We start from the raw sequence: 18007 nt of genomic DNA, 5'->3' as shown, positions 1-18007 counted from the left end.
ATAATTTGGTCCTCCAATGTTATGTGAAAAGAGATTTATTTTCTATTCAGATCTTAGAGCTGTTTATCTTACTCGAAGATCAAGCATGAGCTTTTACAGAAATGATCTTTTCCTAAATATGATTCCTTTATTACGTTTTAAGGGGTGTGTGGATCCTTGTAATTTATGATTTGCCACTAGGTTGAGTATGGATTTGAAAAATTCAGCGGACTGGAATACTTGAGTGTAGTGAAGAAATGTATGGCTTTTATGCCTTTTTTGGTATTCATGGAAGCGTTATTTTCCATTGAGCCCGTAACTACATGGTATCTTTATTATTTTCATTAGACTATGAAATCTATAAACCTATGAACCTAGACTATGAAGCATTGAAGAGTTTCTCTGTTGATGGAGTGATTTTCACCTTTTACCTTTGGGTGTGATCTCCCCACTGTGTCGCCTGGCTTTGGAGGTGTGTGAACTATTCGATAATTTGATTGGCCAGATGCTAAGAAATGAGCAGCATGTTTTAGTGGATGTAATGATTTTTACTATGTGGAAGGAACCCTATTGGATATTACTATTTTTTAAACCAGGAAACCCTGATTAAACATACCGTTTCTGAAGAAGGCTTAGAAGCTGAAAGCGCTTATCCGTATACAGGGTTTCTTTCATTTTTAACTTGTGTTCTGTGATTTTGTGCTACTCATTAAAAATTTTTTGATCGTGTTTTAGATGTTGTCTGTGGATATAACATGGACACATTGTGGTGCTACGCTCTTCTGTTTTTAGTGAAAATACTGAAATTCGATATTTCAGTATTTCAAGATTTGAAAGTGGACCCGTATACAAAATATGTATATGTATACATACATATATATATATATATATGTATATATATATATATATATATATATATATATATATATATATATATATATATATATATATACACACACACACACACACACACACACACATACACACACATATATATATATATATATATATATATATATATATATATATGACGCATTCCACACTGTCACAAATTATATACATGCCATTAATGTTATCAAACACCAATGTATGTAGTGTGTGCCTCAGCAGAACAGGTAGCACACATGCATCTGGCGTAACAACTTGATTGGTGTTCTGCACCATTAGACAGTCATGTAGGTTCCTCAAAAAGAATATATAGGTGTGGCCTATAAGCTGTGTAACAGCTCACTGTGACAAAGGTGATACAGTTCAGTAACACATCAGTGGAAGATGTGTAGGTCGGTACATGAAGAAGGGTGCACTGTACTCAGTTATTGGTGTGATGTAGACTGGGAACTATGGAGGTATTGTGGCCTCTGATGTTGATGTTCTTCACATACCCAGTACTTGTGTTACATTCAAGGGAGTAGTCAGCACTGTAACCACATGCTGGTAGATGTTCCACTTACCATGTACCCTAGGACATGGGTCACATACCTATTGGTCTGATTATAGGGTGTGATGTCTACATTATACTTAGGTTGTATGTTTGTGTACCTGACTTAACAAATCCCCTCATGCTTTCTTGTCATTGTATGTGCTGTCATGGCTTTGGCAGCAATATTTGGTATGTGTTTATACTGTCTGCATTATACTAATATCATAGATGGAGTCAGTGATTGGCCACAATCTGTAGGCCTTCAAGCAGCTGTTTGGACCCAGGATGTGTATGTCATCTGTGATATCCATCACTTAAAAAATGGACAGGAAAGGGCCTAGCAGACAGCCCTCATGTACGGACCTGATCACTGGACCTGAGATATTAGTCACTTCACACATTTCAACATAGTGAGATGCCACATATGTGATACATTGGTCTACCCACTTGGTGATATAGCTGTTTATGGCCACATATGACAATGTTGGTTGAATACCTCAGTCTGGATTTGTGTCAAATGCCCTGACTTGGTCATGTTCTACAGGATGATACTGTTGTCATTATGCATGACCTTGATGGCCACTTTGAGGACATCTATCAGATGTAACAGACATAATTTAGCATTAACGACTCTCAAAGGTATGTTACACACAGCTGGAATATTACTAGTGTCCATTTAGAAGAGGTCCATGATCACATGTTGATCTGCCTCACAGTCGAGGAGAGTCAGGATGTCTCTATACATGCATGCATCAGGTGCTGTCCTCCCAATTCAGAAGGATGCATGCTGATTTACACTCTTCTACGGGAACATAGCCCATGTGGATGGTGTGTTGAAGTGCAGATTCAACCATATCAGGAAGCTGTATGTCCTGAGTCATGCCCAAGGTGATCTATGATGCTGTCACAGCCCAGTGATTCCATGTGATAGGCCTGGATGAAGCTAAGACAGTGCATACTGCCTATCATGATCTGGCCTAGCATTTTGACCCAATCCCCAGTGCAGGTATCATTGAGAACCCCTCCCAGCTGGGGATTAATCCTTACAACCCTTAATGGATGACCAGTTCGGTCACTGATCGAACACATACTGTGAAAGTTGGTGAATCAACCTGTATCAGTAGAGCTGTCACCATTGGCAAGCTCCAGGAATCTGTACTTGGTCCTTCACTGTTTGAACTCTATTTCTCAACAGTTCAGGTGAAAGTACATGACCTTTGGCTTACCAAGTTTGCTGATTCTTGCATATTGGTTGCAATCATTGAGTCCACTAACGATGATAACACAGCACATGTCCTTGCTGGACAGAGGAAACAAGTGCTAACTTTGTGGAAACATGGACAAAATTCTTGGCTAGGCTTACAAGGACCTCTGGGCTAATAGCCTAGTATTGTCCTATGAAGCTATGAACCTACAGGAGGAGGTAACACAGACAAATGATTGGTGACAAAGGCGCACAATCTACAAATAAATGCAGAAATGTGTCTTTTTTATGTTGTCCATCTGAAAAGTGGAATTCCATGCTAATCACAATGTTGAAAACAGTCCTTCTATGCTGTAACCCAGTGATGCAAGCAATGGGAACACATGCAGATAGCAATCTGAACTCCAACCTCCAAGTGTCCACACTGGTATTGAAAGCCAATGTTGTGCACATCATAAGTCGCACCATCATATTCAGATCTTAGGATTGTATGACAGCACTAACTCAAACCTCATCAGAACACAGAGTATAATGCTCTCTTTTTCATGTACCTCACCAGACACATGCAGCAGCTGGAGAGACCAGGGCTTCTCATCAAGAAATCACAGGAGCTACAAACCATGCCATGATGTATGTGGATAGATGGGATAGATGTCTATGACATGAAACTACATGTGGAAACATTACAAACTGAAGGCCCTATCTAACAATATGTCACATATTTACAATACAGCCATTTGTTGCCACCCACCCAAACACTGTAACCCTGGTATCTCAGTATTTTTTTCCACTGGGGCTAACCTACCTTGTTGTGCTGTGGAGCATTTAGTGATGTGGTTCACATGGATGGCATGGACACATTTTGACGACACATAATAATAATCAAAAAAAAAATAAAAACATAAACTACATAAAAATAAAATAAAAATATTTTTAACAATGCAATAAAATTTGGTTTGTGCTACACAGTAATGCATGCATACTTGCATTTACAGTTGAGATATGCATGCTCAATCTGATACAACTCAGTAAAATACCAAAAAGCTATCTTTAAGTTTACAATAACCCTTCTGTTCTGCTACATATATGCCATTTGCTCCCTTCAGTCTCTCCAATCTAGCCTATGGGCCTGGATATTGCACTCCCAATCACTGGCAGTTGGGGAAGAAACAGAAAAGAGCAGGACACCATTATGCACACCAGTCTTGTCTATATTTAGCTTTCTAAATCTTACAACTATTGTCTTGAGTTGATACCTATACAGATGTGGGATGTCTGCAGACCTAAAACCCTCAATACAATGGTCGAGTGTATCCCTCTTCCTCCTCTGTAGGTCATTAAAATGATACCTACATTGCTCTCCAGATGCGGGATACCAATGCCACTGAATACCACCTGGGCTAAAGTATCCCACACCTCAGACTTGGACTTGGAGCCATTATAGTCCCCCTTCAGAAGCCTTTGGCTGTATTGATTCACTAGAAGTTCAATGAATATCCTGGACTCCTGGACACCCCATCTATCTACTCTAAACCTGACACCTTCCTCACAATCACCTGCCATGTCTATCTACCAGTGGATCTAGAGCAATGGAGACTGATGCTTTCCCAACAATTCCAATCATCATATTTACTAGAGTGCACACAACCAGGCAACATGTTTGCACAATGGTATATGGAGAGCAGCAGTGCAGAATGAAATAATTTCAATTGGAAGATTAATATGATAACTCAGTAATAGTGTCTCATCCCTCATACATATAATTAAGATCAGCTCCACTATCTAAAGTGATATAACTGAGAGTGAATATAATGGGAAATGGAACATCAATAAAAGTATATGGAATATCCTGTATTAGAACCCAGGACCATGTGTATGGCAGTCCTACACTTACACCTGTTGCCACAACAAAGCTGAAATATTGGTTGTTCATGTTTCAGTTCATTGCAATCACAACATTAAAAAAAGTTGCACACCCTGTACTAGAACCCACAACCATCTGTACTCCAGCCCTACACATACACCTGCTGCCGCAGGACTAGTTACATGACATTCCATAATTTAATAATCATTTTTCAGATCTGTCTAAGTGTTGCACAATGCAGCTTAGAAGGTTTATGCAATGCCCGGTAGAATTAACTGAATGTGTCCAGATTCTGTTTTTGGCTGTCTGGGTACTGTCTGCTTCCTGGGTGCTCCCTACTTTGCATGCTGCTGCTGTTAGCACAAATTAGATAACTACAGCCAAATGGGTTGCACAGTCCTCAACAGAATTAATTGAATGTATCTGGATTCTGTTTTTGGCTGTCTAGGTCCTGTCTGTTCCTGGGTGGTCCAGCTGTCCTGTTGTCTAGTTTGCACACTGTTATGCTTCTCACAAACAAGATAAGCATAGCCAAACCTACCACTCATTTCCTCCATTCCAATGATTGCTCTATGAGCAGCATCGTACAAACATTGGAAAAAAAAAGAAATAAAAAAAACAATACAGAAAAGGAAAACAAAAAGGACAAGTAGTTGAAATGGCTAAAACGCAGTCTATGATATACACACTAGAAAATGATGGTTCACATGAGATATGTCTACAGATCTACTTTCAAACAACAAAAACCTAAAATCCCAAATTTCATAATGCCAAGACCACAATTCCAAATTCTTATAACACTGAAACATTAAAATGCCTAGTGTTATAAGACTGAAACTTAAAATGCCAACATACAGTATGCTGACAAAAAAGCAGGAAGTAGAACTTAACAATTTGTAAATAAAGGTATGTCTCTTTAAATTTTTGTACTAAGTATCTAAAAAAATGGTGGTGCTTCGTACAATGCACCTGGCAGTATAGGAAGTATTTACACTACAATGAGATCATAAAAAGATATATGCCCTTTCCCTACTCTATTGCGATCCTGGAGTTGATATATATAGTAGCCCCCCCTCCACCTTGGGTGAATTTCAGAGAGCATAGTCTGCAGAATTAAGATAAGTACATAGTTTTTGAATTTGTGTAAGCTATAGCAAGTGTTTTGAAAATGTGAATATTATGTTAAGTTGAAGATGATTTTTTTACATTATAAATCACATTTTAATTTGAAGAATTTATGGTTTCTTCAATAGTCATTTTCGGAAGTATACAGTTTTGTTTTTTATAATACTGCTCTGGTGAAGGGAGTTGCACATAATGTCTGTGCATTTCAATTCAGTATTTTGAATATCGGCATTTTAGTGTTTCAGTCTTGGAACACTCAGCATTTTAATGTTTCAGTAGTATAAGACTTCGCAATTGAGGTCTTGCTATTATGAAATTCAGGATTTTAGATTTTCATTGTTTGAAAGTAGATCCATGTTTGAATTTGAACTCTCACTCCAATGAATCTTCAGAACACAGGATGGGTGTGTTATCCCTCTTTGCCACACAAACAGTTTTGCAGCAAAAAACTGAAATCATTCTGCATACAACCAACTGCAACATCAATATGAAACCATACAACTGTTATTAGTACATGTATTATTTTTGGATGTAGTGCACTTAGTAATCACACAACTTATTATAGGTTCATAGGTTCATAGGATGATATTAGGCTATTGACCCTGAGGCCCTTATAAGCCTAGCCAAGAATTTTTCCCATGTTTCCTCAAAGTCAGCTCCTATTTCCCCTGTCCAGCAGGGGCACAGGTGGGATCCCAGGGGTGTATTTTCTGTTTTCCATCCAGTTGGCCAGGTTCCTCTTAAAGATGGCTAGAGAGGTACTCTGCCTGACATGGAAATGGAGTCTATTCCACAGGTGAGGGAGTCTTTGGGAGACAAATCTATCCCGACAACAAGTTCTATTAATGTCAGAGACCAGGTTAAGGCCTTGCATGCGGGCTGCATGAGTGGAGTTTGTCTTATGAATATGCAGCAACTCAATCAAAGCTGAGTCTGAAATGGCCTTGTATACCAGACACATGTCACCTCTGAGCAGTCTGTATGAGACTGACTAGAGGGACAGGGATTTTAGCCTATCTGTATAGGATAGTTGTTTGAGACCCTGGATTTTCCTGGTCAGGAACCTCTGTGGTCTCTCCAACTGCTGCATGTGCTTGGCAAGGTACATGCCAAAGGGGGCATTGTACTCAATAATGGGTCTGATAAGGAAAGAGTACAGGGATGTTATGACCTCATTGTTCCTGGATGAAATACCCCTATTTATGAGATGGTCATGTAGAAAGCCTAACATACAATGGAGGCAACAGGGTGGTCAAAAGTCAGGTTGCTATCAAACTGGGTGCCCAAGTCCCTGAGGACTGATTGCATTCTTAGTACATTGTTATTAATGTCATAATTAGTGAGGATGACATTTTCCCCAAAGGTTGTTATTATGATTTTTGCTTGAAAATATACTGGTCTGTCTCACCTCTCTGTGTTTGCTGGTCATTCTTCAGTTATCTGACCAGTAATCTGAGACATGCAGTATGTAAGCCATTTTATATCATTGGCCTTAAATTGCATGAGGATATTAACTGAAAATAATAACATATACAGTTGCCAACAAATAAAGGACAAGTTGGATGTTAAGGAACACAGCATGTGAATTGTGTGCTGCTTACTTATATTTCCAGCCTCACATCTAACACTTTGTAGATCTAACCTGACACACTCACTGGATATACGGCAGCCTGCATTGTTGGTGTGTTTTCCTTCTCCCAACCAGTAATAATTCATAGTTGCAATCCATTAAAAACAAACACCAAGGGTAGTATGTTTACATCTACAACACAGATCCATGTATTTTGGATTAAGCAATTTTAATCAGTTCAGACCTCATTTGCATCTTCCCTGTGCTAACAGCCCTGAATCTACACCATTATAAAAAAAACAACCATGTAGAGAGGCAAACTGTTTGTGAGGAGACTTGTTTATGTGGAGAAGACTGAACATATGCTATTTCTTCAGGATAGATCTGCACAGAGGATTACTGAACTTCAGAAAGTATGCTTGCATTTTTTCAGCTACATAATGCATATTCTGGGATGTACTTCAGAAAAATCTGAAGCAAATGCTGTCACAGTTTTATCTGTATGCATTACTTAGAAGTATACTGATACCATGGGCATTTTTGTCAAGGCATGTCAAAGGTAACATCATTGCTAATACCTTAAAATGGAATCCTCTCTGATGGCACTTTTAGCATCTCAAAGATGGTTTGTTAGCAAAATGTGTCAATTGCCTGCTCTTTTGGGGAGGAGCAAGGCTGAGTTACTGTTCTGGCACAAAAAAGGATATGTTGCTATTGTTTCTCTCCTTTTTATTTCTGCCTTTTGTTCATATTTCACATCTCTGGACTGTTTTTTGTTTCTCCAGTGGGTAATACTGAGTGGCTACATTTTCCATTTTATTTTTAATCTGTTATTCACTACTTATGTGATACTTATGTGCATTATCTTTATGCTGTCTTTTAGTACTAGGAGTATGCCACGCAGATGTTTCCTTCATCGGAGACCCCCCTTTACTGATGCTGAGAATCAAGTGTTAGGGTATACCTTTAGGCAACGCAGTGCCTTCCTGCTTGAAAGGGAACAGGGAGATATGGCACACAGAATGCAAATTTGGTGCCAGATTGTGGATAATGTGAATGCTGTGGGTTGACACTACAGGACATATGAGCAGGTGTGCCACAGGGCCACTGATATGACCACTTCTGAACAGAGATGATCAGCTGCAGTGGGTCATGACCAGATGGTTAGTGGGGGTGGGCCTGCTATAGAGCTATCACTAACACAGAATGAAGAGTTCCTGGCTAATATCAGGGGTTCAGACAGCTACCAGGAAAGTGCAGTACAGCATGTCCTGGATGTCATTGTAATAGCTTCAGGGATGGCCAGAGCATCCAGGTAAGCTTTGGTATCTCAACAGCTGTAAACTGTTGTATAGTAAAACAACTGAAATCAATATGTTACTTCTATGTCACATGAAATCTTTTTGGGGAGATTGACGATTGCTACAGTTATTAGCTTAGGTTGGAGTTGTCAGCCAAGTTCTTGTTGAAAGTATAGTTAATGGACATATAAAGGGGTAAATGTATTACCCCATGTGTTACTGTTAATTGTGATGATGTTTCCCTTACATTTTGCTTAGCTTCTCCAAGGACCATCTGGATTGCAGAGGAGAATCTCACCTGCAGATGGTAAGCCAAACATTTTATGTCAGTACTGTTGAGCAATGTAATGTGCTGTTGATGTCAGGCCTCTTGTGTTTATTGCTGTACTGTCTATAATAGTGGCACCACTGTTAGTTTGTATGGTATTCATTTTTTCCTGTGTTTGTTGCTTTTTACCACAGGTAATCATGACAGTGGAAGTGTGGGCCCTCTGCCACCTGATGTCAGTGTATCAGCAGACTCTGATGATGATGGTGGCCAAACGTAGGCACAGTCAAGTGTGCAGATATTGAATCTGACACTGAGGTTGACATACAGCCATCCCTTGCAATTCCATTAAACACAGCCAGTAGGCCTACGCCTATCCATTCCATTGACCCAACAGATATTGGACAGGTGGAGGGCAAGACCATTGATCAGGGAAGTGTGACTACTGTGGCTTCAGTGCCTATTGAGTCTTGGCATAGCCAACAAACAAATAGGCTCTCACTAGAGTGTTTTTGTTTGTTTGCTACTAAACTGTTTTAGCTAGTAAATTAGTTAGACAGGTTGTTTTACAACTAAGTGTCTATTTGTTTTCTTGGTTTGATTTTATGTTTTAAGGGATTTTTGTGAACTACTGCCTGAGAGGCTGTACAGTCCTTTTAAGGACTACAAAGGTTCTTATAAGAACCATCCAGGACCGCAGCTCAGCTTTGACCACAAGGGAGCGCCCCTATTGTGCCCCCACCAGGGCTCCATTACAGAATCAAAAGGCACCGCATACACACAGCCCTTCTCAGGGATAAAATAGTCCTTATAAGGACTCAAACCCCAAAGCAAAGGTCCTTTGTAGGACCACAACAGTCCTTTTCAGGACTATAAAGGTCGTTTTAGGGACCACTGCTTGACCCCCATGGTCCATTGTAGGACCACCTACAAAGGACCTATTGGGGACCATCAACTCAATTCCTGCTGAGGACCACCACAGTCCTTTTGAGGACTACAACAGTCATTTTGAGGACCATAGTCCATTCAATCTCTTTTCAGTCAGGGCTACAAAGGTCATTTTGAGGACCACATACAAAGGTCCACTCAAGGACCACTCCTCACCATCCACTTTGGGACTACCATCACACCAAAAGTCCTTCTTAAGACTACCGCCGTAACAACTTGGTAACTCATCCCCACAAGAGGGTTCTTCCATTTATTTAATTATACCCTCCCTCAGAGGGTGAGCTGCACTCTTGGAGTAGGTGACTTCTCTCCATCCTTGTTCTGTAATATCTTTTGGATTCAGGAATATATAAGATTTGTGCTCAGGATGCAGAGCTGATTTAGTGCTTAGTATATCTGCATTTGTGGTGTTGAACTGCTAATTTTTTCCTTTGACTTATATTGGCCTTGAAAAATTAGACAGTTGATAGCATCAAAATTTACCAGTTTTATTGTGAATGATCTTGTGAGGGTTATTAAGTCATAAATTGCAATGTGTATCACTACTTTCTATCTTGTCTCTTTAATAATTTTCCAGTACAAACGTATGGTGCTAAACTGAGGTCATGCAGTGATTATCAGTACTTTTGAGAGGTATGACTGTGTGAATCGTTGATGCCTGAGGCCTGCTACTTAATAATGGACACAATATAAGTTCTCATAAGTCTCTGCTATCACATGATAAGATAATTTTGGTAACAATCTCCCACCTTTTACTTGCTTACAAGTACCAAGTCATGAACTGCAAGGATATGCCACTCATTCAGATTATTACACAATGCATTCCAGGTTCAAGACTTATCTTGTAAATGCAACAGTTTACACAGTTTTAGTTCAGAACTGACTCTGTCTGATACAAGCAATACACATCCAATACATGGGGAGGTAAAGGTTGTATGAGTTTCCTGGCATCAATGTTATTATATGTATATGCATAGGAGGAAGGTTTTAGGCCCTTAGGTAGTGATTGAGTATGCTATGTTTTGTCTCTTAGTCAGTGCAAGTGCATACTGAGCACACCTACATCTGCCTACACCCACAGCATCTGGTGGTTGCTCCTCTGACTCCTCATCCATCTGCTGTGGTGACCTTGGCATTGGTTGTGGAATGTGTGCACCCTCCCCTTGCTTATCCTGCTGAAGCTTTTTTCTCAGGATGATGTTGTGTAGCATGGCACATACTTTGAATATTTCTGTACATGTCCATGGATCCGACAGATGTATCTAGGCACTGGAACCATGACTTCAGCAGCCCACACACATGATCTATGATATTTCTGGTTTGAGCGTGTGCCTCATTATGGCATTCTTCAGTGGGTGTGTCTGTATATTTCTGATAGGTGTCATCAGCCACATTTCTAGTGCATAGCCTGCATCCCCCAGTAAAATACCCTGTGAGATAACCCCCTGAGCAAATATCTGGTACAGTTGGGAGGTGTGCCAGATACGCAAGTTGTGGTAACTGCCAGGGTTGCCAGCACACAAGTTCAAGATGAATCCCTTGGCATTACACATGACTTGGCAGTTGATAGAATGGTAGCCCTTTCTGTTTATGTAGAGCCTATCTGATAGCTGGATGTGCTATACCATAGAACTCCTGCATATTTCTGGCCTTCTCCTCAGGAGTACAGAGAAAATATATGTTGTCACTGGCATATTGGAGCATAGCATTCAGGAACTGATGGCAGAGACTTATGAGAACTTATATTGTTGATGCCTGTGACACCCCCAGCAGACCCCTGTTAGTCTCTGAAAGGTACTTTTAGCTAAAATTCTAAGTGATACACATCTTTGTCTCCACTGGGATGGATTCCCCTTGGTTGGTCCTGGCTCTGAGTTGAGGACGGCAGAGGTTGCAGAGTTCCTGTAGGGCATCACTATCCACCCTGTAGCACTTTACAATTTCCACATGCTGTAGGTTGCAAAAAGTTAAACAAGTAATGAAAACTCTTCTCCTTCTTGACCTAAGCCTACTGGCAGCAGCAACAGCATTGGCTTCAGCCTGTCGCACATATAAATAAATTAAAGCAGTAGCAGCCCCTAACATTTTTTCCATGTAGACTCCTTTCCATGGCTGTATTCCAGAAGGTTTTGGAATTCACAGGAAAAAGCAGCATGGTGTCTACATAGTTGCTTTATAGCTTGTTGAATAGCTCCACCATGTTTGATTGGTTGATTAGCATGCAATTCAGCTGCTTATGCTGTAATTAGCATGCCATGATGTTTACCTAGTTTACCCGCTGTTGCGCACCTCTGCATGGAGCTTACTGAATCTAAAACCCATCGCTGCAGTGTGCACATCACATCACGACATGCACACTGTAGAAAATGACCATGTAGTGTTTATTGAATCCCCCGGATAATTTATTCTAAAGACATAAAATAAATAACAGGGGAGGTACAGATGCTGCATTTTTAGATCACAGAACAGTACGGGCTATAATAAGGGAAGACCGCAACATAATAAAGGAGGGAAAGGGATAAAGATACTAACTGAAGAGTTTTGAAAGGAGGAATAAATAATAAGAAAGAAATATTATGGAAAAAATCATTTCACAATGAGATCATTTTATAAAAAACTGCACATAGTGGTGGGTAGTTTATAAACAGACATATGAAAATATTTAGGAGTGGAAAGAATAATAATTATGAAAAAGAAATAAAATGAAATATAAAGAAGTTTTATAGAATTATGAGACAGAAATAGAAAAAGGAGGTGACAAAATAAAGGGAAATTTTAAAAACCTAATACATGAAAAGAAAAGAGAAAAATTAAAAATGATATTACATAGTCAACATTTTTTTTCTGAAAGGAAGGAAAAAAAGAGTAGGTTTCCCATAATTTGGAAAAAGATGTAAAAATGAGAAAAGGATGGATGAATACTATTTTATTTGGCAAAGGAAATATTAAATACAAGCAAAAAGATGTTACAGAGGTGGTAGAAAGTTTTGTAGAGAACATGTATGAAAAAGAGGAAATGGATTGGCAAGAAGAATGAAAAGTGAAAAACAAATACTGTATCTGCAAAATTAAGGATTTTTTTACAGGATTTTTTTTTACAGAAAGTGAAAAAACAAGGTAAAAATGAATCAGTGCCAGGATTAGATGGTGTAAGTTACAAGTATTATAAGGAAATTAATAAAAATGAAAGAGAAGATTGTTTTAAATATTAAATGAATGGATGAAGGAAGGTATAATGAAAGAAGATGTGGTGAAGTTATAATATTTATACGGAAAAAGGATGAAAGAAAGATATAAAAAAGTGAAGGTCCAAACACAATGGAATAATGACTATAAAAACAAAAAACACTTCTAATTAAACAAACAAGTGGTTATATAATCTGTCAAATATCGCCATCTAGTGGTCAATATGAAAATTGCATATCATTCTATTGTTTATATGAATTTATAATCACTGAAGTTGAGACTTGTATTAGAATGCTTTTTTAAAATGCTTTTTAATTCTATGCACAATTAAAAAGCATTTTTGAATGCATTCTAATAGGTCTCACCTTCAGTGATTATAAATTCATATAAACAACATCAATAAATGGAAAAAATACATTGCACTTATATATTATCCCTTTTGAATAATAATAAACTGTTAATAGAGATTTTGTCATTAATTCCTGGCTGGTTTCTGGCATTGATAGTAATTGCAAGTATAATTCTCTTAGTTATAATTGTGCTTTCCAGTTCCTTCACCTGTATGACCTTCTGGAAAGGAAAACGTATTTTCTCTTCCAGTAAATGAAGAATAAGAGAAAGATGACAAATAAATATGTGAAGTGCCATGCAAAACTGGTGCAGAGTCTCTTTGGTCTTGCTGTTATCCTGTGACTTTTGAATAAGGAAGTTGCTTCTCTGAGTTCAACAGGGACATGTGAGAACAGGAATATTTATTATCTTGTTCAAAACATTTTTTTGACAAGCTTCAGTCTTTAAACTATACTTATCTTCATACAAAATTGAAGCTCAATTACATGTCGTGGAGGAAATAATATAGTTTAATAAACTACTTTTTACATATGCTGACACAATAGAGAACCAATAACTTCTACTCTTTCTGGTAGTTGACTGAGGGTATGAGAATACATGAATCATTAATAGTCAAAATACTAGGATGATATATTTTTAGCAAAGGCATCATATACTTTAAACTCTTTACCAGCAGGGTGTGAAATATTCAGTAATGACATTTCACCATTTACTTCAATAAAAACTTTATACATAAGGGGAAATGGGGCTTGAACCACTTGTCACATTCCTGCAACCTACTACAATAGCCATGACATCCTTTAGGAATAACTCCAGGTTGTTGAAACATACTATTCCAGTACAATAATCATGAAAGCCTTTAGGAATAATCTCAAGTTTGCTAAAAACATAATATTCCCAAGTCCTGTCAGGTTCTCATATGGCAATGTTTAGCTAGAGAATATAAATACTGTGTAACATAGCTCCTGAAATAACTGCAAGTATCTTATGATACTTGAATAATCTGCTAGTCAAAGTATTTTGATATTAAGGGACTCTTTAAAGAAATTGGCTTTTCCAAAAAAAAAGATTAGTGTCATTACTTTCAATATCAAAATAAGACTTGGACAAGTCAGAGTAAAAATTAGGAAGTATGAATCATGAGCAGTCACTGTGCTGGTTACAGGAAGCAGTGTGCTCATCATTCCAGCATTTTGTCTGCAATCCAACTGCAGGATTCACAGACAAAAATCAGCTTTTGCTGCTAAGTATGCAATGTGTTACCAAGGATCATGCATGACATATTGAGCTGTAGCTGTATATGACAGCAATTTCTACAGCACATGGAGCATGCTTGAGACTGTGCACAGAATTCTTTGGGGGTAATGGACATAATTACGTAGCAGTGTAGAAAACAAAGCAATAGCAGCTTGTATACACAGAAGAGGTACAGAAACATTGACACCTGAGCAAAAGAAGAGAGGAGTGAGGATACACAACAAAGATAGATTGTACTCCTAGTTAATGTAAGGCATCATGGGTGCCAGGGAAACAGAATGCAAGAGGCAATCATTAACACCAGACTATGTGATACGTCATTATTTGGTACCATGGGTGCCAGGGCAACAGAATGCAAGAGGCAATCATTAACACCAGACTATGTGATACGTCATTATTTGGTACCATGGGTACCAAGGCAACAGAATGCAAGAGGCAGTAAGCAAGGGCAGGCTGTGTGCCAAGTAGATGCATAGCACCGGGGAATACAATGCAGGAGTTAGGAATGCACAATAGTTGCAGTCTGTGCTTTCAGTAGATGCATAGCATTGTGGGCACCAGATGATTAGTATAAAAGATCAAAGGCATACATTAAGGGCAGACTTTGCACTGTCAGACACGTCAGAGCTCTTGGTACTAGGGAAGAAGACAGCAACGTTTAGTGCATGTAGAGAGTGCAAGTGTGCTGGCACACGTGTAGCAGGCCAAACAGTGACGGTGCAAGAGATGGCACTAATGTTGGGTACAGAGTGGTCTTTTCTGTGTGTAGAGGAAGGATGAAATTACAAAGTAATAGAATATGTTCCAGCAGTAGTACCTGCCATGGTCACCCTGTAAGAACACCTAGCCAGATATGCTGTATCTGTAGAAGGCCTGATACTCAAGTACGGTGAGATGCTAAGGAGATACAGTAGTGTAAAGTCAGTCATTATGGAGCTGAGAATGTCCAACATGAGTAACATGCAGTATGTGTGCCATTTACGATACATCATTTCCAAATAATGGGACATACTGAGGTGCAAACAAGATGACTTGCACACACACACACACACACACACACACACACACACACACACACACACACACACACACACACACACACACTACAATTGTACATACACATGAGTGCACTTATATGTGTTTGTGTGTGTTTGCCTGTGTCTCCTTATCTGCATATCTCCAAAGCATTCATACCGAACTCTGCAGGCCAGGACTACTAACTTTTTTAAACAGTTGTGAGGTAGAAACAAAAAGAAATATCTCCACTGTAGTTACCTCATTACCCAGTCCAAGAGTAATAATCAGCATTTGCATCTCACTAGGCCTTTGTATTTTGTGTGTGAATTCAGTGACCTGCACATATCATATCCCTATTGTCTTGTTCTCTATGATATGCAGAACATACGGAGGATGACTCCCTTCTGTTGTAGTTGTAAGGATGCTTCTAATTATAATGTCAGTGCTCATTGTGTGAAATCTCACTGTACTTGCTTTACTATGGATTTCCTTTTCTATACATATACATATACATATACATATACATATACATATACATATGCATATATGGTTTCACCATCTAGGTATATGGCTACTGTGTGCAACATTTGTATTTTATGTGCCAGAAGTGTCTTTGGTGGATTTATGTGAATTTATGGCTGGCATACTAATGGTTAGGCACTAGCTTCTATCCATTTAGTAGCCACTGATTTCTGCATTGTATTATAACCTCTGCTGAAGGCTTTGTTGCCCAGTCAGGAAGTTTCGGAATTGTGTAAATGCTGATATGCCGGCTTTATTGCCCATCTGTACAAGCATCATACAGTGCTAGTCTGTTGGTGCATGGTGACATACCTGTTATATATCTTTTTGTCTTGCTGTCTAAGAAATGCATTTGGTCTTTTACAAGCCTTTTTCTTTAAACTGTGTGTGTGAGTAATGGGTCCAAATTCTGATGATTGCCTTTTATAATTCCCTAGGTGACCAGTGTGCTTTTAGTTTGAGCTTTGATGAAGAATAAATGGGATTGTTGAATAAATCAGACCTCGTTTCCAACAAATTGTGACTAAATTTATTATTGTTAAATCTGAAAGAGATAGGAAAAATCATTATAGAAGTTTTGGTCCTATTGTTTTTCTACAAAGTAAGTTAGGGTCCAGAAAGTAGTTATAACCTGCCAAAGGCTGGTATTTAAAGATGTGTTCAAAGATATTTATGTAAAGCAAGAAACAACTCTATTATCAAGTAACCTGGCTTTTCTTAAATAAAATGGTTTCTCCCATTGGTAAAGTGACATTAATACACAGATATATTATAATAATTTTTTTGATATAGATCGATGTCTAACTTTCTAAGTTATAAAACTGTTTTATGTAAGCAAAGACTGATTTTGAAAAGTGAAAGTCACAGAAACAATGCAACTTGATAATAAATCAACACAATGACCTTCGGTGGAGAAAGTAAAAACTAGACACTCCAGTAATACTTACAGTACTTTCAAATTAATAGTTGCAAAACATAGAAAAGCAGATGCTCTTGCAAAAGAACATCAGTCAAAAAGGCATGAACCTTACACTTCAAATAGCCTACAAACATTACTAGACAAATAAGATGTGGATTGCTTCTGATGACAGAAATAAAGTAACAGTCCAAAGAATAAGACTGAACCAGCAGGAAAAGGAAGATGAGAGCCTTTTAATAAGTGAAAAAGGTTCCAATAAGTTTAAAAGATCTGGAAGTCATACAACTTTAAATATAACAAACTATGTAACTAGTACTCATCCAGTTCTGACAATCAGTTTTACTCTAAGTTGTTAAATTATAAAAACATATACAAAAAAATTCAAGAAGCCAGTCAGAATACTTGTCAGATTGTATAGCTTTAGATTCATAGTGCATCTAAGCTCAAAGTAAACTGTACTGTCCTTGCATGCATTCCATATGCAGCCAATCACAGCTCACTAGCTGTATCATTAACCATCTATACTAATGAAAAACCATTTGCCAACACAAGGTGCCCACTGGGTGGGGGTGGAGTGAATTCCCTTTCAGATGTTGTGAGGACAGGGTCACCAAACCATTATCATGCTAACCTCTTACCTGCAAGTTTCTGACATTCAATAATGAAATAATGATGTCAAACTCGTCTTTCTCATATGTATTGCAAGGAAAATAGCTTTTAGAAAGAAGAGAGAGACTGGTCTGCTGCTATAACTAGAATTTATGAGTAGTTTTATACTGATGAACCTGCACACAGAGTCTCGTTTGCAAATTTAACTTCTATAGTCATGCAATATATTGCATTTCTTTGGTAGTTAGAGATGTGCTAAATCCTAGTATGACTGAATTATTCTATACCTAGTTAATATATATATAGTGCCATTTGTTTTGTTTTTGTTAATAATTTCTATGTATGGAAAAAAAAATAATATAATTTGTCAATCATGCTGCCATTGTTGGTTTTGATAACAAAATGAAGCATTGTACATAAGTTTGTTAACTAATTCCTACTATTTCTAGTTTTATTCATGATGTGAT

At 38.2% G+C, this 18007-nt stretch overlaps 1 protein-coding gene across 3 annotated transcripts in view; it reads left to right on the top strand.

The window, feature by feature from the left end:
* The window catches only part of LOC122804952 (retinol dehydrogenase 12-like), a 495784-nt gene that overhangs the window by 161045 nt on the left and 316732 nt on the right, over window positions 1-18007 (top strand). The window lies entirely within an intron of this gene.

The sequence above is a fragment of the Protopterus annectens genome, chromosome 6.part0 (assembly GCF_019279795.1).
Source record: "Protopterus annectens isolate FY-2018-M chromosome 6.part0, PAN1.0, whole genome shotgun sequence".
Classification (NCBI taxonomy): Eukaryota; Metazoa; Chordata; order Ceratodontiformes; family Protopteridae; genus Protopterus; species Protopterus annectens.
This window is presented reverse-complemented; position numbering and strand designations above follow the sequence as displayed.